The 21,418-nt window shown below is 42.5% G+C and overlaps 2 long non-coding RNA genes across 2 annotated transcripts; both read left to right on the top strand.

The window, feature by feature from the left end:
- Positions 1–745: 745 nt before the first annotated feature.
- Positions 746–3,476, top strand: LOC119016420. The gene is made up of 2 exons (XR_005074141.1): positions 746–1,366; positions 2,254–3,476. It is a non-coding gene; the product is annotated as an uncharacterized LOC119016420 (long non-coding RNA).
- A 13,311-nt stretch (positions 3,477–16,787) lies between these two features.
- On the top strand, positions 16,788–20,787 carry LOC119016431. Its single transcript, XR_005074152.1, has 3 exons — positions 16,788–16,857; positions 18,197–18,298; positions 20,449–20,787. It is a non-coding gene; the product is annotated as an uncharacterized LOC119016431 (long non-coding RNA).
- The last annotated feature ends 631 nt before the right edge of the window (positions 20,788–21,418 follow it).

The following is a 21,418-nucleotide window of genomic DNA, read 5'->3' as shown; positions in this document are numbered from 1 at the left end:
TTAACTTGTTTAGCTGAGAGCAAATCAAATTTAATTTGAAACTGCTTCTGCACTACTACTCTCCACGGGCTGAAACTTTCAAGTAGGTGCACTTTGAAAAAAAAAAAAACCCCCAATCAGGGATGTCAGAGTATTTTTTGGATTCGACAGCTGATGAAAACACCGGCATAACTGAGTCCGGCCAGAACTGCTTCAGAGTTTCAACCCTTGGAGAATGCAGCAGCAAGTTTCTGCCTTCTGATTCAGTGCTGAAGTAGTTTTTAAGTTATTAAAATCTGACTATTTCTGTGCTAAATTTAAAGTGAAGCGACTGGGTGTGATGATTCATGCCAGAGTCAAGGAGCTACACTTGATTTGTCTATGGGGGGACAACTTCATGTGAACAGATCAGGGGCTTTGTTACTGTGTGCAATGAGAAACAGCAGTAACAGATAATACACTTGAGTGAAAAAGTGTTGGCCCCCTTTAGTATTTTTGCATATTTGTCACACTTAAATGCTTCAGATCATCAAACAAATTTAAATATAAGACCAAGATAACACAAGTAAACACAAAATGCAGTTTTTAGATTAAGGTTTTTATTATTAAGGGGATAAAAAATGCAAACCTACATGGCCCTGTGTGAAGAAAGTGTTTGCCCACCTGTTAAAATACAACTAAACAGTGGTTTATCACTAGACACACCCAGGCCTGATTACTGCCACACCTGTTATCAATCAAGACATCACTTAAGTAGGACGTGCCTGATGAAGTGAAAAATAACCCCAAGAGCACAGCGACAACTCATCCAACAGGTCACAAAAGACCCCACAACAACATCCAAAGAACTGCAGGCCTCACTTGCTTCAGTTAAGGTCAGTGTTCATAACTCCACCATAAGACGAAAACCACCACCGAGCAAAAAGAACATGAAGGCTCGTCTCAGTTTTGCCAGAAAATATGTTGATGATCCCCAAGACTTTTGGGAAAATACTCTGTGGACTGACGAGACAAAAGTTGAACTTTTTGGAAGGTGTGTGTCCCATTCCATCTGGCATAGAAGTAACACAACATTTCAGAAAAAGAACATCATACCAACAGTAAAATACGGTGGTGGTAGTGTGATGGTCTGGGGCTGTTTTGCTGCTGCAGGACCTGAAAGACTTGCTGTGGTAACTGGAACCATGAATTCAGCTGGCTACCAAAAAACCCTGAAGGCGAGTGTCCAGCCATCTGTTTGTGACCTCAAGCTGAAGCAAACTTGGGTTCTGCAACAGGACAGTGATCCAAAACACACCAGCAAGTCCACCTCTGAATGGCTGAAGAAAAACAAAATGAAGACCCGACCTGAATCCTATTGAGATGATGTGGCATGACCTTTGAAAAGGTGGTTCATGCTCGAAAACCCTCCAGTGTGGCTGAATTACAACAATTCTGCAAAGATGAGAGGGTCAAAATCCCTTCAGAGTGCTGTAAAACACTCATTGCAAATGCTTGATGGCAGAAGTTGCTGCTAAGGGTTGCCCAACCAGTTATTAGGATTTAGGGGGCAATCACTTTTTCACATTGGGACATGCAGTGGCCAACTGTGACAAACATGCAAAAAAATAAGAAGTCCGGAAGGGGGCCGACACTAATATCAGCCCCATTCACACGGGACTGATATTACCAGGGGAACTTTTCTCTTTTTTAAAGACAGTAAAGCAGAAAAAAAAAGATTGTTAAGCACATTTAAATGATAATTGGCTTATTGTAGATTACACAAATGTTATTTATTGGTTGCTGAATTGTTTTAGAAGTCAAATGGTAAATGGACTGCGTGCCAACCTGCTCATCAGGAACAATCTGGGGTTCAGTATTTTGCTCAAAGATACTTCAACATGCAACAGTGTGAGGAATCAAACCAGCGACCTTCACATTACGGGACAACCTGCTCTATTGTGTACTATCTTTTGTAATAAGGTGTATTTAGTCACGATTTGCCCACATAGCATTATTTTTGGGCAGTGCTTGTGCGCTGAGAGAAGAAAAACGCTGCACATTGGTTTCTGATAAACACTTGCTAATGGTACAGTAACAAAGGGCTGTCCACACAGCTGTTAACAAGCCTACAACATGTAGGGTGATAAAAGCACACCACTCACCGGCGTACAGACCATCAGCTCTCACAAATGGACATTCCTGTCACTGTTATGCCAGAGAGTTTCTGTTTGAAAGCTCTGGATATAGAGACATAACCAGTACTAACCTCTCCCCCATTTTCTTGGTTACCAGGGAGACGGGTGACAAGTCCCATCCCCACCAGCGCCTTTCTGAAAAGTTGAGAGATTATCGACTTGGATTTGCTGCACAGAGAAGGCTCTGAAAAAAGTCGGTAGAGGTAGTGCATTTTCTCCAGGTGGCTGCTTCTCTGCTCATTAGAAACAACTGAAAAAAGATGCTGACGCTCAGACAGAAACACTATGTGGACACAAAAGTAAAACACTGTATACTGCGTGTTTTATTTTGTTTTATTGTACACCTATTAGATGAAATCTACTTCTAGTTAAAACCAAAAGTCCAAATAGAATTTCAGTCTAGCTAAATTACGGAGCTGAGCTGACTGTTAACTTATCACAGAGTCAAAGGTCGAGTCGTACAGGACAGCTGAGAACAGGAATCCTTCGTCTGGCTCCAGAAGACGGCAGATTTAAAAAAGATCCATGAGGACAACAGACTGTGTGAATTAGGAAAGGTCTGTTCTGTATGATGAGTTAAGAATATATCTAAAATCAAATCAAACCTTTGCCTTGACCCACAGAAGATGACGGTGGCGGGGATCGTCACGTCTCTGCTCTTACCTCTGTTTGCTCAGATTCAGATCTGCTGGATAAAAGTAACAAAACAAAACGTACGAGGGAACGTGGCAGGCTCCCAACATCTATTCAGAAACCAATTGTGACAGTGTTAGACCCACTAATCAATGAATGTACTCGGTGTGTCCTGTTTTGTTCGTCTGTATTTGTATTTTCAGCCTGTTTGAATCCTTAGAAAGCGGTGATGATTTAGCATTAACCAACATAGATTAATGGGATTTTGCTTTGTCAGTCCTGAGGCAGGAAATTGACAGAATCTGGGCAAGAAATCCTCGTTTCCCGGCACCTGGAATCAATCCCAACCTAATACAACACTATGCCTCGTATACAGCCCTCTAAATCCTCCATACACTCTCACAGCACTCAAGGTAACAAAATTAAATGTTTTCTAATTTAAAGACAGACTTAGTGGTGAGAGGATAGCCATCACATTTGTTCTCTGCTTAGTGGACCTCTGCTCGGCTACCCAGACTTCTTAAATAATGCATTCTCTATGAGGTGCCCCTGTGATTCTGTATGAATTTTTAAAGTTCAATAAACGTTTCTTATCCACCGGCCATACCTAATGGCACCCATTACTATTTTATGCTCAAGCATTTTGCACAGTGTTAAAGTCTATGGCACTGTACAGCATTACTTCAACAGCCTCGTTCGTATCGCTGCCTGACGTTGGACCAAAACTTCAATTTACATCTTCACAGGTGGGCGAAGATTCATCAATACAAACTAAAGCCATGTTTAACATTTAAAAGCCTGTTCCAAAACCTGTGCGCCAGACTACAGTGAGACTTCAGATCTATGGACTCTAAAGTGGCGACCTCTCTTTAGCCTCTTTCATGCCTGATGCATAAGAGCATATTTAGCATTGAGCTTGTCATTTTTATTACCAATATTCTGGCACAGAAAGAAGTTATTCAAGTGATTTTGTTTTCCTCTTCAATTTGCCCCCAGTTGTTAACTTAGTTATATCATAGAACAGAGATCATCCACTGGTGCCCCCTGGGCCACAGCCAGCCTGCGTGAGCTTCCCATCCAACCTGCAGAATATTGATTGCTCACAATTGGAAGTGGCCCATCCGAAGAGTGATTGATTGGTCAGTAAATCATAGTTTTTCTGTCATACAGAATCAGATTATTCTCCAACTCTCTGGACTCACCGTCAAGCTGCTGTCTTGAAGGCCGGTCATTCCCTGGAGCAGTGCTCTGGCTGGACTCGAGGCAAGTGGCATCAATCAGGTTTATTTATTTTGGCCAACTGCTGTATTCTGTCTTACTACATATTTCTATTTGCTTCCTGGGATCCTGAAGGGGAGGTCCTGAGTAAAGGACCTGTATATTTGTAGTTGAGCTCCAGCAGCTTTTTTCCATCCAAAGCTGCAAGTCGAAGAGAGTAGTAACTGAGTCCGAAACCGAACTTGACAGCCATTCTGTTTTTTTGGGTCTGTCCAGGTCAATAAAAGCTGAATGAAGGTTAAAAGTAACAAATGAATAGGACATATAGCCTCAAGACAGACAGTCGATCCATCACTTAATATAATTTACCAATGATTATTAAAGGAACTTGAAAGCACCATGTCAATTTATGTGACTCTGACCTGAACACAAACATAATGTCTCATAGCAGCACCTGTATGTATTCCGAGGTTCAGTTTACAATAAATGTCAACCTGTCCCTATCACCATTATTAGTTAGTTTTGCAAATTGTTTGCTGACCGCTCGGTTGTTTAAAATGTTAAAATGTTTGAAGGTTTCCTGTAAATTAAGATACTGTGATAAGTCACGGTTTAATTCATATTTTTTGCGTTACTTTTATTTTTCTGCAGAGCGCGCACCGACTGCTCTGGCTGTGCTCGACAGGGCCGCTACCGACTCGAACGGCATCATGTTCGTGTCATAGAAATTTAAATCTAATCATTTGCAAAGCTTCATAAAGAAGGGATGGAAGATGAGACAGAGGTCACAGCGGAGTGAAAGGAACACCATTTACATCTCTGCGGAAGGATTATATAAAAGTTAACACCCACTACCACAGCGCTCAACACCAAATGTAGGTCAGAGAGTGAGACGGGCTGACTGGGGGATTACTTTGAGTTGACTGACATGTTCTTGTGAGGATTTCCTCAAGCTGTCACAAATCTATAACATTAGGGGAATTATTAGTAGAACTGTTTGTGTCTTGACTGTCAGAGACGAAGACATTCTTCTGTGACTTGAAACACGCTTCAAATTGATGAGGGGGAAGCTGCTCAGTCCCACTTCTTTGTGTATTTTTTTTATTTTTATTTTAATATATATATAATTAATTTGTTTATTAATATTTTTTTTACCACACTGTTAAGTGCCAATTGGTAGAGAGTGAACTTTGGCAGATTTCTGATAGTATCCGTTTCATATCCATAACAAAATGCTTTTTTTTTGTTCAATTATCATCAAGAACCCCTTTTGGCATTAACAACTGAGATCGCCTCACCAGGTTTTCGGATCAGTTTTGTGCCTAACACACACTCAAACAGCCACATTTATTGTTACTGGTAGCTTTTTTCCCCTGTGGTTGGTTGGCTGACTGGTAGCAAATGTAGCCTACGGCGTGTCTCCATGCTGACTAATGATGCCTGCACAGCAAAACAGAACTGAAAAAAAAAGAAAACAACTTTCACAATTATTAATAGACACAAGGGAAAGTTTTCCATGCTAGGAGCCACACTTACCCCGGAACATGACAACAAGGCGCAGATAATTTGTTCAATTATCTAAAATATCTGAGGAGTGTGGCGGCCATATCCCAGGGCAGCACACAGGAGCGTGATTAGGCCTGGCAGTATGAGGAGTGAGTCTGTGTGACACAGTGTGAGTCTCAGAGAGAGAGGTTACTGCGCACGTGTGGGCGAATGAGCCGCAGATACTGGACCTGGTTTTGATACTCAGCAAGGAGAGCTAGTAAGGAAGTAGCAACGCAAAACTTTTCTCTTTAAACATGTTGGTCAGGACGGACACAAAGTCTGCAGCTGAAAATCAGTCTGATCAGATCAAGTAGAAAAACTTGAGGATTCGACTGAAAGTATTTTCTGAGAAATGTGTACCATCTGGGAGAACCTCCGTGAAAGTTTAAGTTATCGTGCCATCCTATCTTTGGTGCTGGCCAGGGTAAAGTCGATGGAGGAAAGTTCTTTGGCCACTACATTTGCAGAAAAATGCCCTGGATTTGGATGATCGAGACCAACAGACATCTGTGTGTCCAGCATGTCAAGCTCGTTTATCTGAGGGTTTGATGCACTGGACCACGTTCATGCAGGCAGGTTAAAAAAGTGAGCTTAAATCACGTTTAAATCCCAAATTTAAAGGGTTACTCCACCAGATGTATAAATTAAAATGTGTTTACAGCTCTTGGGTCGTACTACTGCCTGTGGGAAAAAGTAGGATAAAGCCCTTTGAGGCTCCAGAGGTAGTCTCATGTTATAATAAGTTGGCTCCAGTGATGTCACTCAGGTGGCAAATTTGCATTGTGGGTAATGTAGGCACCAGGTTATAAAAAGCAGCCCACTGGTTTCATTATGGACAGATTTAAAACACATTATAAAAAATGAGATCCAGAGATGTTGCCTTTCTCATTCCACGCATTCTTCTTCCTTCTTCCGTTCACTGTCTCTATTATAGAAGGAGCAACTGTAACATACCAATTTCCTTTCAAGGGACAGTGAGGTATTTCTGATTCTGATTCTGACTTCTTTTAGGTTTGCAACAATACACTCACTGTACAAATGTCAGCGATGTAGCACATTTAGTCCTCTGTCTCTACACACAATGTGTTCAGATATACACATGCTGTGTAGGTAACGCACGTTTTGGTTGCTTGCAGAACAAACAATCACAATAGTTACTTGCAGGAAGTGGCGTTAAGTAGGAGGCAGGCGCTTCAGGCCACGGTGATTCTCACTGGTCTGTGTTCAGTCTCATCGAATGAGACGGACAACCGGAAAACTCATCCTGTGTAGGCAGGACGCATCAATGTATGGAACTATACACACCTTCTTGCCGAGCGCTTCTCTTCATTTGTCCAGAATATACTAAATGTGTAACATAGCCTTTGACAAACTTAACATTGACACAAAAGATGTTAAAATGTTATGTCCTCTGGAATATCCGTTAATGATTCATTCCTGCTGCTCTGACAGGACACCACTGGCCCTTTTTGTGCCCTTTTTATTAGCATCCAAAAGTTCTCAAAACTATCCTCATTCGTTTCATTAAAATTCATCCCATTACCGTTCAACATATTACTATTCAATACTTTATCCTATCTTTGTAATGAAATGCAAAACCCAAGAGACAAGGGGGCAGAGAATAATGTTATTAAATTATAAAGAAAATTTTCCAGACGCTTTCCAGCCTTATCAACTGTTCAGGTGACCTAATCCTTTCCTCTCTCCTCTCTCGTCCCTCCTCTCTCCTCCTTCCTCTCTCCTCCCTCCTCTCTCCTCTCTCCTCCTTCCTTTCTCCTCTTGCCACCCCTCCTCTCTCCTTCTTCCTCTCTCCTCTCTCCTCCCTCCTCTCTCCTCCTTCCTCTCTCCTCCCTCCTCTCTCCTCTCTCCTCCTTCCTCTCTCCTCCTTCCTTTCTCCTCTCGCCACCCCTCCTCTCTCCTCAGCACTGCAAGAATATGTAGTGATATACATTTGTAGCCCGCCCCGGGCCGAGTTCATATGCATAGACGTATCTGTCGAAGATAAGGTCTACGCACTGCTCCAACTGCAGAGATGCTACAAGTAAAAAATAATCAGAACGCAAGTCCATTCTGCGGAGCTGCAGGGCTACATGAGCTGAGAAGAGAGACAGAGAGCGACCTGAAGGGAACTTCAAACTTCGCCCCACACACACACACAAAAGAAAATAAAAGATATATATTCAAAAAAAAAAGTACAGGAGAAAAGTTCTCCTTTCTTTTCCTTTAGCTTTAGTATTTGCTGAAGATCAGCTACTAAATGTTTTATTCAGCAGGACTTGGCTCGATCTCAGAGGGCCTTTGATAGCAGAGCAGCACAGGCCTAAAGAGCAGCGCAGCACAATACTAAAACGCCAGGCACGCTGGAAGGGCACGGAAGTGTGAGTCGGTTTGTGTTGAACCAGGAACAACCCTCCCAATATAGAAAATGAGCTATGATTTTTGCAAAACTGTGTTTTCTGCACGATAGAGGAATCATTTTATAAACATCCTGGGAGAGTTTTGGAGAGGAGTCGTGTTGTGATGCCAGTAAATTCATTCTGTATCTCCATAAGATGCCTGCCAGCAGAGACACTGCAGTAAACTCATATCAAAGGTTACAACTATAAATACACTGGTATTCCACAGAGCCGAGAGATAGACAGAAGAGAAATACTTAAGTCTGGTGTAATGATACAGCTTTATAAGAAATGTCTGCAATGTGGGGAAAATACTTCACCTCACATATCTGCAGCTAGCCTGTGATGTTGCATAGCAGTAAAGGTCTTGCAGAGTACAACGAGTTCAGAGTCGTATCCCCGGGTGTTTGAACTTGGCAAGACAAACTCTGGAGGCAGATTTTATTAGCTGGAGGAGGCTAGATAATTACTGTTAGCTCGATGGGAACAAGCCCCCAGCAGCAGCCACTTGACATGGTGGCCGAGCTGTGTAACTACAAGGTAACATGGTGCTCCCAAGCCCTCAACAGACAGTCACAACCCTGCAAAATGAGTCTTCTTTTGGTTCAATGTGCCACAGATCAGCTTCCACAGAAATGAACAGGGCCTTGTCTTGCCGTCACCGTTTTATCTCGACTTTCCCTCAACAGATCCGTGTTTCAAAAAGCTGTATCTGTTTTTTTCTTTAATCTTTCCAGTCAACAGATTTTGAAACTGGACTTTTGTAAAAGTTGTCATGACTACTCACTTGACGTGTACTATAATACTGAGCTAAGAGATTGAGTGTGGAGTTGGTTTGTTCTCTTATTATAAAGAAGAAAGATTATAACATTAGAGTGTTCTTTGGTTCTAACACAACTCTGTTTGGTTGCTTTGTTTTCACACTTGTTTGGATTCTTAAGCAGTATAATACTACAAGAGAAAAGGCTGTAAGGATGAAAATAAACCCAGTTGTTCAGCTCTAGTGATGCTTTTGTCATTTGGACCGCACTTTGCTAGATGCAAATGCATGCAAAGTGTTATGGTTTGAGTTTTTGGTTCTGGTTTTGGTTCCTGTTCCTCGTGTTCCCAGCTCTTCACTGGCTTGTTCTTCACAGGTGGACTTTGAATTTGTTTGGGACTAGAGCTTTTCTAAGTTCAGCTCTTCTTCAGTTATCTTGCTGCCTGTGTGTCTTGTGTTTGGGTCCTTTTCTTGTTTGAACATGGACACAGTTACAGACGTGCAGATCTACTGCCTCTTCAACTCCAGCTCTGAAACTGGATATCTGCTGATACTGAAACCAAAGCTTTTTTTTATTTTATTTTTTTTTTCCATGAACGCTTCATTGCAATTTTGCCTTACACTTAAATGTGATGTTAAGTTGACTTTGCACACAAAATGGGGGGTACAAGGGCAAACTGATAGCTCCTTCACCAGTTTCAAGTGTGTACAGAAATGATTTGCACCATCAAAAAAAAAAAAAACACATCACACAAGTTGTGTGTGGCTGCTGAGTGAATCTGCCAACGCCACTGTTTTTATGGCACAAATTAATTTTGATAAAGTAATAGGAGAAGAGGCCAGATGTCTGTTTTTGTCTCACGCTGAACTGAGGACATGTTGAGTGGTCACTATGGTTACCGTGTGGCGTTATAGTAATAGGTGTAATAGATCAAATCATGGCGATATCACATTAATAACAGCCACTTCTTCTGGTTTACTGACTGGTAAATAAGGTCTCTAAGATATATGTTAGTGGAGTTGTAGTTTTTTTTTTTTTTTTTTTGTGAGATATTAAAGCATCACACCTTGATCTTCTTTGAATAACATGTGTACACTTTGACATAACATCTATTTAGTTGTATATTAAAGACCATGTAGGCAGGTGAGCCAGGTGATTACACCAGGAAGTGACTGTAAACAAATGGTGTGTATTGGTTCTTAAGCCAACTGTAAGTAACGCTGCCGCCTGATTACAGCCAGACGAGCATCACCAACAAATACTGAATGAATGATTTATTAAGCAGTGTGAGTGAGTCACCATCTGCTTAAAGGGACCAAAACAACAATGTGATTAAAACAACAGGCCCCATTTGCCCAATTTGAAGCCAGGGGAGAGTCTCTATGAAAATACAGATGTTAGTAATGTGTTTGTGGCCGCTCCCCACAACACGCCATGATCTGGGCTTGGAGCAGCCACTCGACCTCCGTGCTCAAAACCGAGAGCCGCTAACTGCTTTCTATGCATTTGTCCTAGCGTGACCTCATGATCATTCTCACATGCATGTTTGAAGAGTGATTAGAGAAATAGGCGAACCATTGTTAGCATGATATGGGTGTCATGACATCAAAATCCTTTTTAGGCAGTAAGCGACACGCTGCATACTCACTTGGATCCACTGGGTCTTTTACCACGCTGCTCATGTGAAAAGGGAGAGCGAACAAACGATTCACTAGTAGATAACAGGAACTGTATGCACATGGTAACACATGTCAGACGCTGGACTCTGGACCTGTGCGTGGATCAGTGAAGGGAGTCTGATATCCAGCAGACTCCAACACACCCCCAGTTAGTCCAGCTAGCTGCACAGCTAACAAGCTAACTATAGCCTGCAGTCTTGGATGTATAAACAGGATACAGTTAGCATCAGTTGTGATGTGCCACCTCTATTTGTTGGGAATATGAATTATACAGGTGGCTAATCTTATGTTTTGAGCAGTTAGATGGAGACTTAACGGGACACACTACAGTAAGCTCAGGACACTCAAGCATATAACACCATTAAAAACAGACTACATTCAGTCTTTGTTGTTATATGATGCACAGAAAGCGGTGTCAAAATGGAAATGAGTCGGCTTCAACTGAAACAAACAGCGCCTGATGACTGATAGCGCAGGGGCCTCGAGGATACCCTGTGAAATTTAGGCCTCTTGAGTTCAGCTCTGTTCCGCTTCTTCTGCGAGTCTGACACTCAGGAAATAAAAGCTTTCCTAGAATTTGTTTTTGCCCCATACCTCCACCTTCCCTTGTGCTTCTCAACTGAACAGCATTGCCTACATGTTGTGGCCGATCACTAACAAAGATACACTCTGTCGCCGCCACTAGTTGAACGCGATTGTGTCAAACAACAGTTACACAACAGGTGTAGCTTTAGCCAAGCAGTCTTATTAATCAAAGCCTCCTTCCGCCTGTTATGATCATTCCCGTGATGCAACAAGAGCAGCCGGATGCCAAATATTGTGAGAAATGGGACCTTCTTTGGCAGTGTTTGTGATGCTATTTATTCCATCAAAAAGTCTGCAGTTAAGTCTGAAAGAAACTCTTGAAACAATGCACATAATTTGGTACAAAACACCCTTAAGGACATTTTTAAGTGTGACTCAGCCAGGACTCATACATAACCATATCACTGCTTTGTGCACCAATACACGTCCTCTCCTCTGTGTTTATGTGTGTGTTTGAGAGTGGGGCAGTGTTTCACAGCCAAAGGCATCACCATTATCCAAACTGACTTATTCAGGGACATTGTGAACTGTGTGTGCATGTGTGTGTGTGTGTGTGTGTGTGTGTGTGTGTGTGTGTGTGTGTTCGCATGTGTGTGTGTGTGTGTGTGTGTGTGTGTGTGTGTGTGTGTGTGTGTGTGTGTGTGTGTGTGTGTGTGTGAGAGGCTGACGTGGAGAGCGTGTCATTCTGCAGCGGGGCGACCTCATTCTGTCATAGTGCCAGAGCGCCTGCCTCACGAGCAACCCCGTCACCATGACTCACTCATGCATAAGCAAACTCACAAACACACACACACACACACACACACACAGACACACACAGACACACGCACTGTACACAGTGTGTTCATGACTGTTGTGAGCGGGTAAGAATACACTTTCAGGAGACAACAGGAGCATTAAATATGCAATTTGTACATCTCGACAGCAGTGTGCACTTCTGAACTAACACACAATCAGTAGAAGTTCTGCTTCATGAGAGCTCAACACTCCTTTGTTCATTTAGAAATGAAGGGAGTAACAATCAGACGACACCTATTTTAATGTTCCTGTTGAGCGTTTAAAAATATCTTGGTTTATATTTTTGACGAGTCTGTCCTGGCAACCATGGATGTAAGTGATTAATGTTAAATATATCAAATAAATTGACCATACAAATGTCTGGTGATGAACTTCACAAACACGGTTTACTTAACGAAAAACTTCAACAAGCTCTTTTCTTTTTTAGTGTGTGTTTTAAATGTAGCAGCCCAGTAGACGGGATATACGCTCAAGGTTGACATTTGGAGCCAACACGTTCAAATTACATGCTTAATAGCTGCCTTTCACATCAGGAGGTGGAGGGGACAGACGTGGCGATATTACGAGCCAGGAAGGTTGCCAGATATTTGTAAGGACACCTGTTTACAGCCGCTGGTGTGGTGACAAACCTGGGTGTGTTCGCGGCCACCGAAACAGGTCAACAGGTTGGAATTATTTTCACCTTCTGCGGTTACTGTTGATCGAGATTTCCTGCTGACTGCGGTGTTTAACACGCTGTCTCTTTTACAGAACGCTATGAAAACGTTCACATTGGCTCCGATGTAGAAGTATAGAGGCAACAGACTTCTAATGTAAAAGATAGAGATCTGAGATGAAATGTCCCATTTTTTCCTCCATGTTCTATTTATTAAAAATATCCCATCTTTTTATCAGCCTGATGGTGAGGACCCTATAGTCACCTGACCTTAAAACATTTCAATAACTACTTTACCTGACAAGCAAAAAAAAAGAAACCTCGGAAAAGCTATTTAACAATTCAAAAACCTCCCACTCCAGAGTCCGAAAGTCATTAACGCAGCTCTCTGTGTATTCAGGTACTTATGTTGCATTTACAGTGACTTCTATAGTGACACCAGCCAACTTAACACAGCAGCGGCAGAGAGAAGAGGATGTGCATTAGATGAATCGGCTTCACCTTGTTGTATGCGTGACAGTGGGAAACGTCACCTGAGTGAAAAGGTATCTGACAGTATTTAGAATATAAGAGAAATAATTAAAATGCTGCATCTCCATAACTGAAGCTTTTATCTTACAGTCAAGGAGGCCATGAATGCACCTTCTGTCAAGCAGGAGTCATGTTTTTCTCAAACGTATATGAAGTGGCTTATATCGTCTCCAGAGACTCAGCGGCAAATATTGGACCTTCGAACATAAAGTCGAGTTCTTCACAAGAATGCAAGTTTGAATTATGCATGAGCTTTATGTCCTGTGCTTTGTATCACAGTTTGAATGTTTATACATATCTGAGAGCTGGTATTTCAACCACCATCAAGGCCGACTTCTTCATAAGAAAAGAGAAAAGCCATCTGCATTTTTCTTACCTTTCAGGCAGCCATGGTTTCTACTCCTTTCAGTAATATCTGCAGTCAATGTGCCAGACAAAGAGTCAAGATTAATTTACATATCATAACATCTTGTACATAAATGACATAGCTTACATGACGTTGCATGAGTTATGCGACTGAAATTAGAATTCCATTTTAACCCAAAGTATCCTTACCAAGTAGTCTTGGTGCCTTAATCTAACTAAGCCGTGCTGTTTGACAATGTTAATATCATTTCAGCTGTTTCCCAGCAGGCTTTACAATGAAAGTCTAATTGGATATTTATATACATCACATGACCTCAGAGCCCATCGCACGCAAAAATGCAGCCCGAAGAGCAGGTAGAGCGTCACAGTCTGAAGCTTAACAAGTTAGAAAAAATATCCTGAACCCAACTGCTGACCATCTCTCTGTCCACCTGTGCTCTGTCCATCCACAGTGCAATGACTTCATTGCGTGCATACAGCATTATGAAGTGGATGATGGAGGTTTTAACCCTTCCACTGCAAAAAGAATGACTGCTGTAGCTGTTATTATTTTGCTTATTTCAACATAGACCAGATATCACACAACGATCTCCTGTGGCCGGTCGAGCGCCGCCTGCTGGAGGGCTGATTTCACAGGGTCGAACTTTGCTGGAGGTCATTCACAAACTAGCCAGAAGTTCAACCCAAAAGACAAACGTGAACAACACATACCCAATTTGAAGAAAATGGCGTAAAGTAAATATTCCAGTCCCAGAATTAGTTCAGTTTTAATGTGTGCTGACTTGTTTAAGGGGTTGAATTGTCCTTTAGTCTCACTACTTCAGTTTGAAATGATGCCACCAAGAGAGAGGCAACTAAACGCTGATCAATGGAGGTAAATGTAATGAAACAGAATGACTTCCTCTGAACAACAGAAGCAGGAAAAACCCCTTGATTCTAACCCTTTTAGACCACTTAAATCAGTAGATCATGCAATTTTAACTAACTGCCTTGAGCGCTGCTGGGTGTCTCAGCCTCAGCTCAGCGCCGGCTCGGATGCTTCAGATCCCAACTCGGGAGCCTCCGTCGCCACATGCAAATTCATCGCCCTCGGGAACTCGCGAGGCATTGTTTTAGGTCCTGACAACATCTGCAGTGACACGACGTTGTCTCTCAGAGCTCATCTCTCAGGTAAGGACGAGGCGAGGCGCGCCTTCCTACTGGGAGAGGTGGTAGTTACAAAAGTACTGAGCGTGAAAAACGACAGAAAGACAACAAGCAATGAGAAAAAACAACATGAATAAAGCACTTAACAAAAAGAACACATGGTTATATTCTATAAAGGGCTTGCATCAATTATGTACAGCGAATAACTTAGGGAAGTAATGAAATAGTCAGTATGCGCGTCACATTTAACAGTATAGGAACACAATTATGTGAACAAATTGCATCGATAAAATACGTACATAGAGGAAATATGTGAATGTACAATTTATTTCAGCAGTGTAAATTGTATGCCGGTGTTCCCTGCATATTAAAAACTCTTCCGGAACACAGCACCATCTAATCAATTAACCAACCACAGAGCAAAGCAGCACGTGTGCAGAACACACCTTTTAAAAGCTCTTCCACGCCATGAAGCGAGGAGCCGGTGAAAGCGTCACCTGCGATGACTCACGTGCACACAATGCAGAAAGTGTTGATAAAGATAAGGAATGTAACAGTGTGATCCAGTGTTCCTGTCAGTCCCCCTCCCAGTAGGCTCCAACCGAGGCCATTTGAACATGACGCACTGAGCAGTGTAATGGCTGAGACACAAAGAAAAGCCTAAAGCACTCAGTGTAACACCTCAGGGGTGTCTTCAGCCTCCCACCCCCTCACAGCGCAGACAGTTTGGAAGTGTTGTCCAAGATGGAGTTCACTTTAGTTCCTCATCCTCCCGTCTGCTTCCGCCTCCGGGGTGTCCAGCCTCGACAAGGCAGCCATCCTTCTCTTCTTTTTTTTTCACCCTTCTCCTTCACAAGGATTATTAATCACTCCTGCAGACGCTGCCTTGATGTTTCCTCCCCAGCTACCGGCTGCAGAGCGCTGTGTGCTGCCCATCGAGTGGTAGAACATGTTGAGCAGACTACTACAGCAAGTAAAGTGAACTCAGTCCTCTTTGTCAAGTGCCCCCAGTGTTATGATGTTAGTTTTTAATCATATTTTTGTTTTACCCCCCCAAAAAAACCAAGAATTTCAAGAGGAACAGGTTGTTTTTGCTCTGTGTGGCTGAGAAATGTTCCAGTCAGACGAAGTACAATGACACCTCCGTTTGTGGATACTAAGTGTCAGTTAAATTGCTTCTCACTGCACAAAGCGGCTGTGGTTTTATTGCACATCGCTTACAACACAATGAAGACAGGTAAATGTGCCAGCTCTCTTTATGATTTTATATGTTAGCTGTGATTTAAGCTGCCACTGCAGAAAATCATCCAAACTGTGGATGCATTGGAGTTTTTATTGAAAGACCTTGCAAAACAGATGTTGCTCTTTTTACTCTCAGAGGTGGACACATTTCAACATTCCAGGAAAGCAGACATGTTGTTTGGTTTTCTCTCTGGATAGACACAGACAGGCTCCTGCACCTTTACCTCTTATTCTATCTAGATAACACTGTGAGTGTGTGCTGCAGGTGTCCACTGACGCACGCACAATGACGAATGTTCAGTCCAGGAGGCCAGTGGAAGAATCTATATAAATTGCTAGTTTCAAACCTAGTGAATGTTATCTTTTCATGGAGACACCGCACTAAAAATATGTGATTATTGACACAATAAGAATTTGCACTACTGAGCGCAAGTCATATGAAGCAGTTAGAACATATTGACATGGTATGGACAGATTGTTGTCAAGGCAGCACAGCACTGCAGCGCAGATAGGGGGGGGTGATGATGTGGTTTGGAGGCAGTCAAGAGGATGTGACAGGCGTGGAGTTGGACGATAGAATATAATATACAGTAGATGTTGAATTTGGAATATTTCAGGGTCCCCTGACAGCATCCTGCATGAAGACTGAATTGAAGTGTATACTGCCAGGTTGAAATACGCCTTAAAAAAATCACAACATCTTACAAAAAAAGTTGTCATGGCAATGTCATGTTTCACACAAATATGATAAGAAACTGAAATGCAAATGTTTTCATTAACGAAAGCTGCAATTCATAAAGCATACAGTCCCAAAAATCTAGACAAGCAAAATGCCAAAGACACAAACTAAACAAAGACCTGCTGAGAAGAACACAGTACAACTCTGTGAAAACATGAGGAACAAAAAACCTGGAACATTCACAAGGAGACACTTAAGACGGACGAACTGATGAAGACTGCAGGAAAACACACACGAGTCTGACGAGGGGATGAGGTGCAGGTGGAGTGAGGTGGAGCAACACAGGTGAGGGGAAATAAACGGAAAAACACCAGAAACACTGAGGGCCGATGGGCTGGAAGACACACTGGAAGGAGGGAAAGGCTGGAGAAGAAGATGCAGAGCACAGTGTGAAGGGAGAACTGGTGAGGACAGCAAGGAAACAGGAGGGGAAATCACACAAGAGGAGGAAATGAAAGGCAACACACAACACATGAGGGCAACATTTCAAAGTAAAACAGGAAATGACATGATAACAACATGTGACAGGCAAGCTGACGCTCATTTGTGTTTAATCAGATGAACAATGATTGCATTTCAGCTAGCTGGGAATCATTCCGTGTCCTCTTCTACGTAGTCCACCATGTTGCACCACCATGTTTCTACTGTAGCCCCGAATGGACAAACCAAACTGGCTCGAGCTGAGTTGAAACATACCGTCACTGAACATTTTGTAGATCATGTTCGATATGAACACGTTGTCACTCGTCAGGGAATATGTTCAAAAAGAAAAGTGTAAAGTGGGACACATTGTGTTTTATTTATTTCTAAACTGAACAGTTGATGCTGATCTGCACCATTTCAACATAATTCTGGAGCCAGAGGATTTATTTTTACATCATGATGCTCATAAGCGTGCTCGCTTTTGTACACAGTTGTAACAGTTCACCAAGAAGACTAGTCTAGTAGTGACGTCCCATCCCATAATGTGCTTTTACGTCTTCCTTTTAAAGACATAATGTGCAACACTCCTGCGTTAATAATGTCTTTTTTGTTTTGGTTGAAACCCTCAAACCACATGGTTTCAGTCCTCAACTCCACTCTGCTTTCTGATCCTGCAGTTTCAATTTCACAGCCAGTGAGACTGTGATTGACTTCTTTAGGGTCGTTTCTTTCACCCACCATTGTCTGTGACATTTTGCCTAAATGATAATGACAGGAAAATTACACCGCTATTAACGGGTTAATTATTGGCATTTCACTAAGCACTTGTGGGTAAATATGGGGAGGGGATGCTTGTGTGCAGATCCCACAGTGACTCCACCACCACGCTGGTGTTTTATGTGGAATCTGAGGGAAGGCATTGATTTTGGAGAACCACTCAAACTGTGTGCTAAATATCTCAAATTAGAACTAATCATCAGAAGTACTGTTCGTAGCTTTCCAAACCAAATGATTCGGTTTGCAGGAGATGCTGTTTATCTGACTCTAGAGAAATGTGTTGTGCTGCAGTAATGAACAACAGGTGTCAAGTCTGATGCTTCCGCCTGCACTCGGCCAAGAGAGAACATCAAATTTAGAGCGCCCTGATGATATGCATCAGTTACTGCATCCAGTGCCTTGAGGGCGTTTCATTCTCCGCATGTGGATTGAGAGTAAAGTCTGCCATGTGTGATGCTTTGTTCACTGGGCAGATGATGGTCTTTCAGAGGGAAAACTGCGCCTGTGCGACCACTACCTCATCGACTTTTTGATGTGTTTCAGGAACAGATTCCAGGCACTGAGATCAAAATGGAGTGGTGACCTGACTGAGAGTGAGAGGGAGCGGAGGCTTGTTTCTGCAGCCTCTCTGTGGATCACATCCAGGTACATTTGCCACGTCTCTCCTGCACACGGCGGCAGTAATGGTGCCCCCTGGCCAGGACTGTGTGCTCTGCTCAGTGTGCTGTGGAAATCACCCAAGGACAGCAGGCAGAAACACATTTTAACCTACACTGCTGACATCCATCTAGCCCCTGACACCGCAGGCTCAGACCTGTCTCCTCTGCTCAACAACAACATGGTGGATCGCGATCACAGCGCCCGACTTAGCTCTTCATCCACACACACACACACACACACACACACACACACACACACACACACAAAGGGAGACAAGCTATTGTGTTCCCAAACCCACATGAAACACATACACAGAGCATTTGGATCCAGAAAAACAAACATTACATAAATAAAACTAAAACATGCATATCCGACGAGCTAAACTGTCAAACTTTATGGGCGCTGCCACCGACTGTAATATTATGTACATTATGCATGAAGCGAGCACACAAACACATGTGGTGAGAGTGATTAAAATTTAAAGCGGCAGCGTGATCAGATTCCCACATTTCCCCCCGTCACGTATCTTTTGAGTTTGTTTGTTTGCTGTCAGAATAACAACTGCCAATTAGACGTGACTGGCACAGTGAGACAGGCAGGTGTAAAGCTTCAGCCACGTGGGTTTTTTTGTTTTGTTTTGTTTTTTAAAGAAATTGAGCAACACTTGAGAGAACATTCATTTCATGTATAAAGGCTTAGCACTTCCTGGTGGATGTAAAGTCACTTGGAGTACATGTAAATCAAAGTACATCTATTTCAGCGTTACCTTCAAGGAAAGAACAAAGCGATCACCATGAGTAACCCCAGTGCGGATTGTCTCGCTCTTCTTTCTGGCTGTTTAATAACATCAGTTCACACAGTAAAGGAGTTTGCACAGGTGGTTAACTTCAGCTAATTATAATGAATTAGTGCTGTATAGCTCCACCTGCGAGACAAATACACGTGTCCCCATATGACACCCGGCTTTGTGTTTCACTGCATCTTCCTGTCTTTTAAAGAAATCAGTCAGTGTACAAATGGGATGAAAGCAGTGCTTACAGATGTGTTCATGTACAATTCGCCCTTTCTGTGATTGACATTTGTCCGACTTGTGATTTTCTGTTAATTACATGGCATAATCCATTAAAGTATGTTAAGTGGCCTTTTGTCGTATCTTTCAAGTGTACACTCTGTTGGAAAGAGGAAGCAGTAACTCCTGACATTACCTGCAGGAACATATGGTGTTGTCAGTGCAATAGAAATGATGCATATGGACATAATGCTGCCATTAAACCACTTGCACAAGGAATACGCGTGTCCCTGTGTGACTCTGAGGTTTGTGTTTTGCACTATGTTCATGAAATAAATCACCAAGTAGGATGTAAGAAGTGGGTACAGATGTTCCTCTACATTTCTCCCTTTTTTGCGATTTAACATTGTTCTGACTTGTATCTTTTCATTTGTTCAGTCGTGTCAGTTTTCTATTTAAAAGAAAAAAGACCCTGTGATTTTCTGTTACTCGTGAGGCATATTCCACTGAAGTGTGTTAAGTGGCCTTTCATCAAAGCTTTAATAGTTTATATTCTCCTGAAAAATGGAAAGATCAAGCTCCAACCCCTGACATCAGCTGCCAGAACACATGGCGTTGCCAGCGCAATAGAAATGATGCATACGGACATCATGCCACCGCAACTCGTGACATCTCATGTTAAATGAAATACTTCAAATACACGGCAGCGTTATGCAAAGAACTTAAAAACCCACTCCAGTGTGTTCTGGGGAATTTTTATGATATTTCATGTTGTCATTCCCCAACAGCAGCCTTATAGCTAATCTCCTGCAGAGAGGCTCCTTTACAGAACAGGGCCGTGCAGGTACGTGGTGGGCGTGGTCTCAGAGGAGGGGGGCAGGTGTTGGCCATTTCTTACAAGGACGATGTTGTTTGGAGACTAAATACAATATCCTAGATCTAAACTGTCAGGGTACCGTAATGTACTAGGCATCACAGATCTGGGCTCTGTAGTTATGACCTGCTTTATGTTGAATGACTCCTCATGTGTCATCTTTTGTTTCAAACTTCCTGTCTTTGTATTTTTTCTGCCTTCTGGTTTTTGGGTTCAACTGTGTTCCTTCAGTTAATTAGTCCCTGTGTGTAGGTCTCTGGCTGAAACCAACTATCCACCATCTGGACCTTGGACCAAGTCCTCTCTGTCTCCAGTCGTACTCATCAACGAGACGTATTCACAATCATCACGTCAAGTCTGCAAGCGTGTGAGACCACAAGGCAAAATATGAGCTGCTTGTAAACAAGGGACTACAATACTTAAATGTATTTTACTACCTCTGTAGCCTATATGCCTACATAATTATGTATCTTGATGCACTGAATATTACTTCTGGCCTACCTGATTCCGTAGTAATGTTTTAATTAAGTCTTTGTATTAAGTTCTTCTATGCCATGTGAATGTTCCCCCCATGTCTTCTAGTCTGAAAGAGCGCTGCAGTCCGGACATCAAGGTGCCACCTGTGTTTTTCTCACTGTCGTCTACGTGTCTCATCAGTGCTGCTGCTTTCGTTCTCTGCCTCTCTGGTTTGTTCTTAGTTAAGTCTTTTGTATTTCGTTGTAGTTTTATTGGATTCAGCTCAGCCTGCTTCATCTATTTCTGTTGCCTGATAGTTTTGTTCTTGGATGTCAACATTCTTTTATTAAAGACCAGACTTGGTGCATTTGTGAAAACCCCTAACCCTCCGCTCAGTGCAGTTACCACTGTTAGGGACAACACAAGCACATGAATCTGCTGCCGTGCTGACTCAGAGTCAGATAAAGGATAAAATATTATATCATATTCCAGGTTAATCATCAACCCGTCAACTTTAAGATATCAGTGGTGTGTGGGCGGATCCTATTGCAGGCAATACACAAACACACCAAGCATCAGTAATAAAAGCCTGTGTGTTTTAGATGCACTGCCACCATTTGTCCATATTACGCACTCATCGATCGCCTGTTGATTAAGCTAACTTAACAAGGGGATAAAAGCTGCAGGGCCCTCTGGGGGTTCTGCCCAGCATTGACCATCTCTGTGTGTGTGTGTGTGTGTGTGTGTGTGTGTGTGCTGACCTGGC

Source organism: Acanthopagrus latus, chromosome 3 (genome assembly GCF_904848185.1).
Source record: "Acanthopagrus latus isolate v.2019 chromosome 3, fAcaLat1.1, whole genome shotgun sequence".
Lineage (NCBI taxonomy): Eukaryota > Metazoa > Chordata > Actinopteri > Spariformes > Sparidae > Acanthopagrus > Acanthopagrus latus.
Note: the sequence above shows the minus strand (reverse complement) of the source record. Positions and strands in the feature narration are given on the sequence as shown.